The 12,444-nt window shown below is 44.3% G+C and overlaps 1 protein-coding gene across 3 annotated transcripts in view; it reads right to left on the reverse strand.

Moving 5' to 3' along the window:
• ADAT1 (adenosine deaminase tRNA specific 1) overlaps window positions 1-12,444 on the reverse strand; it is a 528,266-nt gene that overhangs the window by 180,533 nt on the left and 335,289 nt on the right. The gene's annotated exons all lie outside the window — the stretch shown is intronic.

Here is a 12,444-nt window from a genome sequence, read left to right on the forward strand (position 1 = left end):
TTGGATCCTTGTGGTCACTGGGAGTCAGTGGAGAGATTTTAGGGCTGGAGAGGTGGTCCTTGGCTTGACGCCAAGGATAAGTCTTGCAGCCCTATTCTGGATTAGTTGTAGAGGGCAAAGGGGGACAAAAGGAGGTTGAGGAGGAAAATGTTGAAGTAGTCAAGCCTAGAGAGAACCAGAGCTCTGGAGACATTGAGCTTCTGGGGGAAGGTGAGGAAAGGGAGGATACCTCTGAGGAGGTGGAGCTGAAAGTTGGACTTCTTCACAAGGTCTGTGATGTGTTGAGAGAAAGAGAGCGGGGAGTCAAAAATGACCCGAAGGGTTTTTGCCTCACAAGAGGGTGTGGCGAGGGGACCCAAGGAGGGTGGCCAGAGAGTGGGAGGGGGGAGTTGAAGAGGGAGCAGGGGTCCCAATGAGAAGAATCTCTGTTTTACTGGCATTAAAGCAGAGGTCATTGGTAGACCACCACGCCTGAATAGCAGTCAGGTATGAGAGAGGAAGCAGAGGAGGTAGTGGATGGAAGCTTAAAGGAGAGCTGTGTGTCATCAGCATAATACTGGAAATATGTAGAGAAGGAGGAGATCAAGTGGGCCAGAGGGGCTAGGTGGATGTTGAAGAGCCATGGAAGAGACACTACCCTTTATGAAACGCTCATGTCCAGTTTCCAGGCAGCATCAGAATTGTGAATCCGCCTCCTATATATTCCATGCACCCGCGCATTGGCATGCGCGCAGTGGAGCAAGTGCGGTGGTCAAGTGTGGTGGTGCTGTGTGGCTGTCCCCCGATCGTTTGCTGCTGCGTGGAACTGTTTGGCAGTCCCTGCCGTGCCTGCCGTGTGACGTGCTGTTTTCCACGCTCCTGATTGGCTGCTGGCGCTGGGTAGGATCGAACTAACCAACTGGCAGCGTCTTTTAACAAAGGAACTAAAGCTAACTAAAGTGAAATACTGATAGACTGGTAACAGACTCCCTTTCCCTTTCCTGTTTTCTGCAGAATTGCCTCCTATATATCCCACGCACCCGAGAAATTAGCGCGCGCGCAGTGGAGCAAGTGCGGTGGTCAAGTGTGGTGGTGCTGTCTGGCTCTCTAGCATACTAGCTTGCAGCGCAGACAGAATTATGAATAGTAACAGTCAGTTTCAAGTGTCTCTTGTCTTTACATAGCCCTATTTCACTGTTGATCTCCAGTTGTTCTTTGATACTGAAGGATTGTTTCAATTGTTTTACACTAATGTACGACAGATAATGGTGGCCAGAAAGTTTACCCTGAAGTCAGACATGCCTCAGCTAGTTGGACTACCATCTTTACCAGCTAATGCGCAATCAATTGCCCGAAGCGCGTAGCGAACAAATCAGTATTTCAGCTAATAGGTCCATTGAGTACTAAGCCGCGGCGTGCCTTATCTTTATCAGCCGATATTCGTTCCTATTATGATACTGATACGCAAATAGCAGTGAGTACTCTGGCCGAGGCGAGCCGTGTGATGCAACCACGATTATGCTCGCCGGTAGGACAGCCAAGTTTAACTCCTTTGAACACGTTAACAGAAGCGGTTGTTCAAAAAATACCTCAGCCGAGCCCAATTGTAACTGAAACATCGGTTATTGACAAAGAAAGTTCTGAAAAACAAACTACAATTTTGTGTAGTGCTCCTGCTACCCTCGTTTGGAAAGCAAGCGACTGTGCTTGGTACAGTTCCAAAATCTCTCATGCCAGAAATTAGCGGTCTCATAATGTTGAGTGAAGTTACTGATACGACATTAGAGTCAGCTTTTATCACAGGTGAATTGCTTCCTGTGGAAATACAACAGGCATCGGTGCTCAAGTGCAACTCCGAAAAAGAGCTTTCAAATAAAAAAGATGATTACAGGCACTTATGAGATTCCGGTGCTTGCTGGAACGATTCCCCGAATCATGGAACCCATCAGATGCTCAGTAGAAGCACAAATGAAGCTTCGGAGAGCCTATGAATCTCTAACCCTAGCAGGTGATATTGATAAGGAAGCACTTGACTTCATGGACATGACAAGCAGCTCAGAAATCCCCGAAGCAGTTATTCTATATATCTGCTCCAATTTAGGGGATTTAATACAGCTGCATGAAGAAGTCACTTAGAGAAAACAAGCCAACCCGATACAGTCCTTCAAGTCTCCCCTCACAACATGAGACTGAGCTGCACCAGCCAAATGCCCTAGAGCAATCATATGCACAAGTAGTAGAAGAGTCGCTATCATTCATAGCACCAACCCCACGGCGTACAAGCTTCCAAGAAATAACCTGTTACTCTGATTTCTTTATCCAAAAAGCACAATCTAAGCGTTTTTTGTTTCCTGGGGCCCCGGCACTCAATAACACACTGAGTGCAATGAACACTGCATTATTGTTAATAGCCAAATTGTATGAAGATCTAGACAACAAGATAAATCACCAAACAAAGCTACTGACAAAACTTGGAGAGATCCGCTCTTCAGTATGTTGAAACTAATACTTCCGTGATAAGGGAAGCCGAACAAAAAGAACATGATACCTTAACTGAGATCACTAAATAAAATGAGCAAATGCTAACTGAAGATAATTCGAAATCCATAAAGGAATCAGAAATTTATACCGAGGGATTAAAAGAACATCTGTCATCTATCATAGTCCCAGACGTTACCAAGACAGACAGACAGTTGTCTGAAAACCAACAACCACTCAACAAAACTCAATCTGTTCTAATATTGCCGGTATCAACTGACGATAATGTCCTGTTAAAGTCAAAGAATATATTTGTACACCGGTGCTTGACCCAAATAACTCAAACAACTGGAACTAACCATTGCCTGCTACCTAAAGACGGCAGAAAGAGGCCAACAAAACCAACCATTAAAAATGACCCCAAAAAGGTGAAAGCAAAAGGTCGTAAATATATAAAAGCTCAATCGAGACTTGCAAATAAAATATTGCTGCCTAATACATCAATCCCAGTGTCTCGAACAGCTCCATCGTACAAACCTTTAGATGACTTAGTGGCACTTTCCAGACAAATTATCCATCAGGATGTTGTACCGTCTAATCAAGTTGCGAATGAAATTATAGCTCCGGTGATGAACACGACTAAGATCATCGATAATAACCATATGAATTCTGTTGACCTAACTGGTCCATCTAATGCCAGGGCATCACCAGTTCAAATAACCATTGAAAGCCTTCGAGAAGAAATCAGAGAGTCCATCAAGGCATACCAGTCATAAAAGCTAGCAAGTGTCCCATCAAGTTATTCTTCCTTGAAGCCGTGCTTTAAAGCTGTAAACCTGGTTGAAGCAACCAAGCCAATCGTATCTATAAATATGACCGAGCTAGCTCCCTTAAGGACAGCTGGACCGATGGAGTCCAAACAGAGTGAAGGTTTTCTGGCACCAATGGAACAGAATTGTACAAAAATCCTACAAGATCAAGCAGAAACATTATACAAAGTTCCAAATACTCAAGCGAGGAATATGGAATCATTTACTCCAGCTATCATGTGCAATAAAGATCTGAGAGAATTAATGAAGTCATCGATTGACGCCTATATAGTAGATACTCGAAATCAAAATTCAAATTCAATATTGCAATATACTACCACATTTCCGAATTTTGGACCTTTAATTCAAGGACCTGGTGCAACAGTCAGGCAACAGGTCCAACAATCGGACATTCACTCTTATGCTCCAACCCAGGTACAGCAGTCGCTGCAGGCACTATCAAATATAAACAATCTACCTCAGCTTAACAATTGGCCTCTCTTTGTCTTAAAATGACGTGTAGAGCATTGCCCTTCCAAAGTTATGTGCCCAATCGAACAAGCCTTCTCAATATATGCACAGAAATTCCAATTTTGAAGGAATTAACTTCAACTGACCTTGATTTGGTTGAATTTGCAAATCAAGAAGACTCCTCTGAGGCTAATATATATGTGATATCTGGCTTAATTTATCATCTATTATGGCAGGCCAGAATGAATTTATTTGGTTTGGGCTTTATATTGTCACAGGTTAATCCTCCTATTAGTGGCCAAGATGAAAAATCCCAAGTAAAAATATATCAACCCAGAGGTGCTAAATCAAAGCAAGACCTGATCCCAGCCATGCACAACTATGGGCTGAGTTTGTAACAAATACTCATCCAGGCTTCTACCAGCCTAGATTCTTGGAACACTAGAGGTCATAGTAATTTTATAAACTCTAGAAAGAGTGATCTTGAAGAATATGACCTTGTAGCACTTCAAGAGACGTGGCTTACAGAATCTCCCATATGGGACAGTCACATTCTTTTTAACACCATGGCTATAAAAAAACGAAACGGCCAACCATCGGGTGGACTCCTGCTAGCAGTCAAAAAAACATGTGGATTTATAGGAGAGGAATACTATTCCCCCTCCCCATACTTTCAAGTTGTGAGACTTTCCAGAGCCAAAATTTACATTATTATTGTAAATATATATCGGAGTGAGTTATACTTGACTTCAGATCTATTTTTTACTCATTTATTATGGCATTTGGATAATATAGCTCTGATTAATACTGCTGTAAATGTAGTAATAGTAGGTGACTTAAACCTACATTTACTCTCTGACACCAATTTATCTCAGACAAATGACGAGAGTACTTGGATCAGAATCATGAAAGATAGGGGTTACATTATGTTAAACAATGCGTGCAATGGGAATGCCCCTGCTGGTATCACCTGGCAAAGAGGTTCTTCACGTGCGGTATTGGATTACATTTACATAAATAATGAATTTCTTCCACAGGTAGAATCTATGGAAATTATCCCATCCGGTGTGAGTGACCATAACAAGTTTGTTATGCATTTTAAATCTCCCGCGGGATGGCTGACCCAGCAGGAGAATGCAAATTTGTCATATGTTAGCGTAAATAATCACGGCAATCGCCTGAAATGGAACTCTCAAAAGCTTATCCAATTTGGGAACAGTCTTATCAAAAAGTATACTTCTATTCCTACTAACACCCAGGACTGTTATGTTGAAAAAATGCAGGTATTTAAGCAAATTATTATGCCCGATCTGACCACAAAAATCAAACATCCACACCCATTTGATTCTAACATCCAACAAGCTAAAGCCGATCTTAGACGGGCCCTGGGTAATCTAATACATTATCCCATTAATATGAGGCATAATATGAAAAAGCAATTGAAAAGGGGCCATGCGCAATGGTTGAAAGAGCGGAAAATAGATTTGCAACGAGAAAACAGCGAACAAATGTTAGATCATTTAGTCAAGAAATCAACGAGTGGCATCTGGGCATGTATAAATGGAGTCAGCATGAGAACCCAGGCAGCAGTACTGATAAACCCAATACCAAACGAGGTTTGGGAAGCATATTTTAAAGATCTCTATCAGTCTCAGTTTCCTGTCATGAATTGGTCCCTAGAATCCATCACTATGTCTTGCTCCTTTCAAATAGATATTGATGACATTTTGGGTTGCATTAAGACTCTAAGTCGATCGCGAGCTAGTGGGCCTGATGGACTACATAATGGCATGCTTAAAAATCATCATTTGTGCACAGATTGTGTGAAATTACTTCCACAGAGGGTCCTAATTTTTAAGCCCTTATTCCAAGGATCATGTATCGTAACTAACACTGAATTATGGAACTTATTATTTCACACAACGAGGAAATCAGTCAGATATGCCATTTTGAATGTTTTGTATGGCCTAAAACTGATTAGGAAAAAAGAAGAAAAGCCTGTACAAAGTAAATTGTAATTCTGGGGGCTATATGCATAATCCAATATAGCACAAACTCCTCTCGAACAGTGTATTAGATTCTATCTGGATGAAACCTTATATTTTAGTTGTAAATAATGTGTGTACTTTATAATGAATAATATGTATCTTTTCTTTTCGTTTTTTTAGATGATTGCTTTTTTCAAATATTGTATATGTATAATATTTTTAATTTTGTATGTTGTAATGTTGAACAATCAAGTGTTTTTCTTGATTAAAACAACAATAAAAAAAAGAAGAGCCATGGTGATAGGATAGAGCCCTGGGGGACACCACAGGTAGAGAGTGAGGTGGAGAAGAGGAAAGGACCCAATTGCACTTGCGAGGGATGGTTTGAAAGGAAGGAGGTCAACCAAGCCTCTGCCCGGTCTGTGATGCCCAGGGTATCATGGAGACGATTTAAGAGGATGGAATGTTTGACCGTGTCAAAGGCAGAAGAAAGATTGAGGAGGATCAGAACAGTGGGAGATTTCGAATCCCGGTTTCGAGAGCAGGTCTTCACAGGTGTTCAGGAGAACAGTTTCCATGCCTCTGGATGCTCTGAAGCCAGAGTGGTCGTCGTGGAGGCAGCCCAAGAAAGGGGTGATAGAGGTAGGGCGATAGTTAGCCAGGCAAGAAGTCTCAGGAGACAGCTTTTTTAGGAGAGGGTGCACAAGAGAATGCTTGAGAGGTTGTGGGAAGGAGCCAGTGGCGGAGGAATGGTTACAGAGGTCAGCCAAGGATGGGGCGAGAGAAGAGATATTGTCTGTGATAGTTCTCGAAAAACAAGGGAACACCTGTTTGGAGGAGACTTTCATAGAGCAGACTACTCTAGAGACATCATCTGGTGCGATGGGAAATAAGGAGGAGAGAATGGGGGGAAGGGAGAAGCCAGGTGGGCAAGGGCGGAGGGGGGTAGGGGAGGGGAGTAGAAGAAGACGATGAGGACCGGATGTCCTGAGTTTTGGAGGAGAAGTGGGAGGCCACTGTAGAACAGAGGGCCTGGGGGAGAGGAGGTAAGGAGGAGACTGCAGTAGGATTGGCAAGTTCCTTGGAGATTTTGAAAAGTTCAGCCATGTTATTGGTGGCCCCAGAGATGCAGGTTTGAACATGAGCCCTCTTCTTGGAGCCGATGGTGAGACGATATTGCCTTTGGAGCAGGCAGCAGGCCAGTTTGTAAGAGGATGTACCTGAGGTCTGCCACTTCCACTCAGCAGCTTTGCACTTGCGTTTCCAAGTTGTCAAGTTGGAGTCATAGTAAGAGTTGCATCTGAAGGCAGGCTTCATGCAGATCCTTATGACAGGAGCAAGGATGATGTCCAAGGTGTTTGAGATAGAGAGATGGAAGTTAGACAGAGCAGAGTCAATAGGAGAGTCAAAAACAGGAGCGGGAGGAGGGATGAATGTAGCGGCAAATGCAGCGACTGACACACGCTTCAACAGTCGAATGACGGAGAAGGAGATAGGCCGTGCGGGCAGAGGCATTGTATTAAGTCTTAAGCTGGAGGTGTTTGTGTTATCCCTACCATTAGGTTAGGGCAGGTCTAATCATCAGCACAAGGGCCACAGTATGTCCCACCAGAGTTAGTTTTAGTCAGTGTTAGGTGATGAGGGGGAAGATGCTGCCCCAATCTCCACTCAACAGAGGTACATAGGGGTGAAGGTGACTGGCACAAGGTATTACTGATGAAAATTCCTTTACATGATGGAGTGCGACCTTGCAGTTGTGACTTCTCTGACACTTCAGAAAAAGCTTTCAGAAGCTCTGGTCTTTCATAGCTGGATAGCTCAAGAGTAAAGAGCTCGTCTGTGGCATGAAAGCAATCTGGAAGTTCCAGTCCTTTGGTCACAAATGTGCCAATGGACACACACAAGATGAATCAGGCTTTCAGGAATCAAAGTTTTTTTTTTCAAGAAGAAAACAAGGTGTTATAAATAATAATAATAGTTTGGAATTTATATAGCGCTATGAACCCTCAGGTATCTGAGCGCTGCTTATTATTACCCACGTGTGCGGTTCTCATTTATCGACCTCGGAAGGTTGAAAGGCTGAGTTTGGCCCTGCCGAGATTCGAACCTGCATTAGCAGGCTCTGCGCGGGTGTCAAAGCGAGCACTCTACTCGCTGTGCCACTTGAACGGCTAAAGTTATGAAATTGCCAGTAAGGGTTTCTGAACAAACAAGACCATGTTAGGTTATAACTAAAAGTAACTTGCCAAAAGCTATGGTGGTTTTGGGGTAATGGTTTCTTCACCTGCTTTGGGGATAATATTCTTGTGGGGAGGTAGTTCTACAGAAACAAAAAAGTCCAGTCCAGAGATCAATAAGCTTAAGTGACTTACAAGTATCTTTGTTAGGCTTCCGAGGGAGCCTGGTCCAACATCTGCAAAAATAGCCTGATCTTTAACTTAGGTTTGCAGGTTTCCAGGGGTTTCCGAACCTGCTTCGCTGGGCCTGTGTTTTGGGGGCCCTCCTAGGATTGATGTTACACAGTCTGACAAAGTCTCAAAGTATGGTCCACATTGTGAAGGCAGTGGCCACATTTCCTGAGCAGCCACATCTGCTCCCAGGGCTTCTGATCCTAAGGGGGGCATTGATCAGACCTCTGTTCTCCACCCTGCTCTCTGGGATTTATCCAAGGCATTACCCTCATCTGTTATGTTATAATGATTTATATCACACACCACTGCCATTTGCATGGTTGCAGGCGCCCACGTGGCTCTGTAGGAAAAGTGGGTGGGGTTGGTTAGTGGGCGAAGAGGGATAGAATAGAGGTTGTGCTCTTCTGTTGATGCTTGCAGAACCAGGAGAAACTGGCGTCTGTGCGTGTGAGCTTTCTGTGTGTACTTTGTTGTGTGCACTGGGTTAGCTCCGTCCGGAGGTGTAGCGTCCAGTGTCTGAGTTGTTTGTAACTATTTGGGTTTGTGGCGTGGTTGGCGGTCGGTTTGTGGGTTTTTGGTGTGTAGTTTTGCTGGGCCTTTTTGGGCATGTGTTGTACGTGAGAGGTATTCAGGTGTGGAAAAGAGAAAGGGAGTTTAGTTGGGAAGTTTCAAACATATGCTCCGTGCCCTAATGACTTGTTTGTCTCCTTGCCACTACTATCTGCACTGGACCAGTCTGGCCCTTTGGAATCTGACTACTTACTAAGTATAAGAGGGTCACCTGATCTCCACACTTATCTGCAGCTCGGATGTAAGTAGCTCCCCCTCTAAATGGTACTTTACTTATCCATCTGCCTCCTAGCGGTTGACTTTGGCCAGCACTGTCAAATTTTCCTGTATCAACTCCCTTCACAGATGGTATACTGATAACCCCTACCCACCAAACAACTTCCTCTAATATGGTACATGTCGTCCTGCACAACCTCTGCATCCCAAACTCCACCTTCTTCCTCCAACCACCTGCCCTTCTCAATGTGCCTTTAGTTAACTAATGTCCTCAAAATACTCCTGTCCAACTCCTATTTAAACGCACTGCACCTGGAGGCTGCCCAGGACTGTCTTTATATCCCGATTTCCTCTTGCCTAAGGTGGAGTCTCAGGAAACCTGCTGCGCCTCAATGGGCTTGCTTCGTTTTGGATGGGCTCATGTGCTTAGAGTCAGGTGGTCTATGAGGATCTGGGCATAAGGTTACTTAAGGCCAGCCACTATTTTGGATTTCAAACTGTGGCTGATTGTGTGAGATCTACCCTCCTCTCCCCCGGAAGCTTTGTTGAATTTGTGTGTTTCTTTTCAGCAGCTTCTAGTTTGTCAGCGTGTACAATGTGATACAGTAGGTAAGCAGGAAAGGCTTTCTGCTCTGGAGAGTTTTCGTTGTGGAAGAAAATAGACTTTTTGTATACCGCAGCATTCACTGTAGTAGTCCGGCAATGGGGATTGAATGAATATATCTGCATCCACGCTGGAAGAGCCTTCCTTCATTTTATGTGTTTTTATAGTATCGGCGTGGACCTCGCACACTGCGATGGTATAAATGTTGTGTTAGCGTTTCTTCTCCTGTGCCGCCACCGAACAAATGAAACACATATTTGTGATTTCAGATTTCTCTAGCAGCGTTTCCAGAGAAAACAATGTGACTGAATTACCATCAGAATTCCCATTTCGACTTGGCATAAGGCCTATTGGTAACCTTGAATCATTACAATGTGTCTTCTTTTCTGAGACCTGCAGTTTGGAAATCTTAAAGAGGCAGGCCTGCTTTTTGATAATAGGTGACAGACGTACCTGCCAGGTTTGCACAGGGTTTTCACGGGGCAGGCCATCCCCATAGATATCAGTGAGGTTCCTATGTAAACTCATGTGACAAGTTCCTAGCTTACTGAGGGAATGCATCAAGGGTGGTCTGGGGATCTCCTGTTTGCCTGCACCGAGCCAAGCATCCACTAGTTTAGGGTGGCACCCCATCCCCATGACCACCCTGCTGCCCATTACAGTACTTAGAAGATTCAGGAATCTGTCTTGAAGTTCTATATTTTTATAGAATACACACAGTGTTATTATTATTATTATTGGTATTATTGGTATTATTGTTTACAGCTCTTTGGGTATTTACAACACTAGGGGCCAGATGCAAAACTTTGGATAGGGGCTGCAGGCATGCACTGGGGATCTCAGGGTTCCCATGTACAGGTTAGCTGGTAGTGGTTTCTTCTAAAGAGGAGAGCAGCTGGATAACGCAGTGGTGGTTTACTCAAGCCAGTAACAGCGAAACAGGTAAAGAGGGACTCCTTGACAACACAGTGCCACAGGTGTGTAGTTTGATTTGTGGTTCAAGTTGCAGTTCCTCTGGCTTTGTCACTGATGGGCCTAGTTGCTGGTGCTCTCACCTCTTCGTGGGCATGGTTTCAGTATTAATTAGGTCCAGCAAGGCTTCTGGAAAATACAAGAATCAAGTGTATGCATTGAAACTGGTCCTGCCAAGACAAAATTAGTGAGCACCTTCTTTATCTTTCCTTGGTAGCTGGAGGCCCAATACCCAAAGGTTGTTAACAGAGGTTACCCACCAGGATGGTCTTGCACAATTGCAGGCCCCAGTAGGGCTTTCTTGCTTTCAGTTTCCAGTTCATAATCTGCCCTTGTTCCTAGTTTGTCAAATAATGAAAGAGAATCACCCACAGTAAAATGAAACTGGGAGTGAGGGAAAGGGTCAATAACAGGTTTACATTCATTCAAATATTTTGGCAGCCACCCTGGACCTTTGCACAGTTCTTCCTAGAAAACTCTTCAGATGTGGGTTCAACCTTCAATCCCAACATCCATTCCATTCAAATTTACTTTACCCGAGCCTTGAAACTACAGGGCTGGCAGAGCCATACCCACCAATGACCATGTTCATATTATACTTTGTCTTCATAGGAGCAATGCCTGATAGCAAGACTCTCCACTAGATTTCAAAAGGGAACAGCTGTTAGGCTCTCCCCAGAAATGTGTAAAAGGCAGCAGCAAACCAGTGAAGTCCCCAGTCAGCTATGCAGAGTAAGTTGCATATGACACAAATGGCAAGCAGTAGCCCTCTGGATGTGAAATGTCAAAAATTCTGAAGCATGGAAAAAAAGGGGTTTCCATTCTTTTTCCCCGAAGACATTGACATTTTGGAAAAAACTGAAATATATGCAAAACGTATTTTCTAAGAACCCTTTACAGATCTACCTCTACCTTTCAGTATACAAAAACATCGGAGAAATTCTCTCTTCAACGTGTGTTGTTCCAGACTGTGGTCAGGTGATTCAGCTGGTCGCAATGCGGAAGGTTGAAAAACCCAGGAGAGAGAAAAATGCAAGTTCGGCATCCTTCTTTGGTAGAGAAGATGTGCATAGAGCAGTGGCAGCATCTTGTGAACTAGGTGCATTCTTGGCGAAAGGAGCAGGGTGTTGTCCTGCTGCCAGAATAAACAGGAAGCTCTGAAGTGCAGGGCCAAACCAAGAGTGCTTGCTAGAGGTCTGAGTTCGAACTGGCAAGCGCTGAGGATTACAAGGAAAGGACCACTGTCTAACTGGACGAGACCTGAGAAACGCTAAGAGCAAATGAGAGAGGAGAGTCGTAAACCAATGTAGCCAGCCACAGTATTCCAGAGACGCACGCCATTTATTTTCACAGTGCTGTCTTCATAAGCACAACGCCCATCTCTCCGCCTGGTCCGGTATTCGTTGAGTGAAAAAAAGACAGAGTGAACAAGAAGATCGCACAGACTCCAGGTGACACCTTGGAGCCCCGTGAGGTGTTCTGTGGCCACAGGAGGGCTCCGAGAAGCAACCGGTGGGCTAGAAACCATAGCAGCGCACAACAACAGCAGCAAGAGTACAGCAGGATGTGCAACTCTGAACCACCTTTGGTGTGCAGCTGGCAAGGATGGCAGGCCTTTCAAATAAAAGGGGAATCGACCCCCAGCAACTGCCCCCATGTTGGAAGTCATCACTCATCAGTCTTCTGATACACAGTAAGTGCGCAACTCGGGTAACCCCAGTCCCCCTTTCTCCTTGGGTTGCACCAATAATCTGTAGCCAACCCTCTGTTTCTTCCCTTGCCATATGAACCGTACTATCCTCCTTCTCAATTCCAGAAAGCGTGAATCTGGCAGTTCTATTGGCAGTGCTTGGTATAGATACAACACCCTGGGAAGAAGCACCATGTTTACGGTGTTAAGTCTCCCCAGCCAGGAGATAGTCAGTTTAGACCAGGTGTCAAGCTCA

The sequence above is a fragment of the Ambystoma mexicanum genome, chromosome 1q, assembly GCF_040938575.1.
Source record: "Ambystoma mexicanum isolate Mex_15411 chromosome 1q, UKY_AmexF1_1, whole genome shotgun sequence".
In the NCBI taxonomy this organism is placed as follows: domain Eukaryota; kingdom Metazoa; phylum Chordata; class Amphibia; order Caudata; family Ambystomatidae; genus Ambystoma; species Ambystoma mexicanum.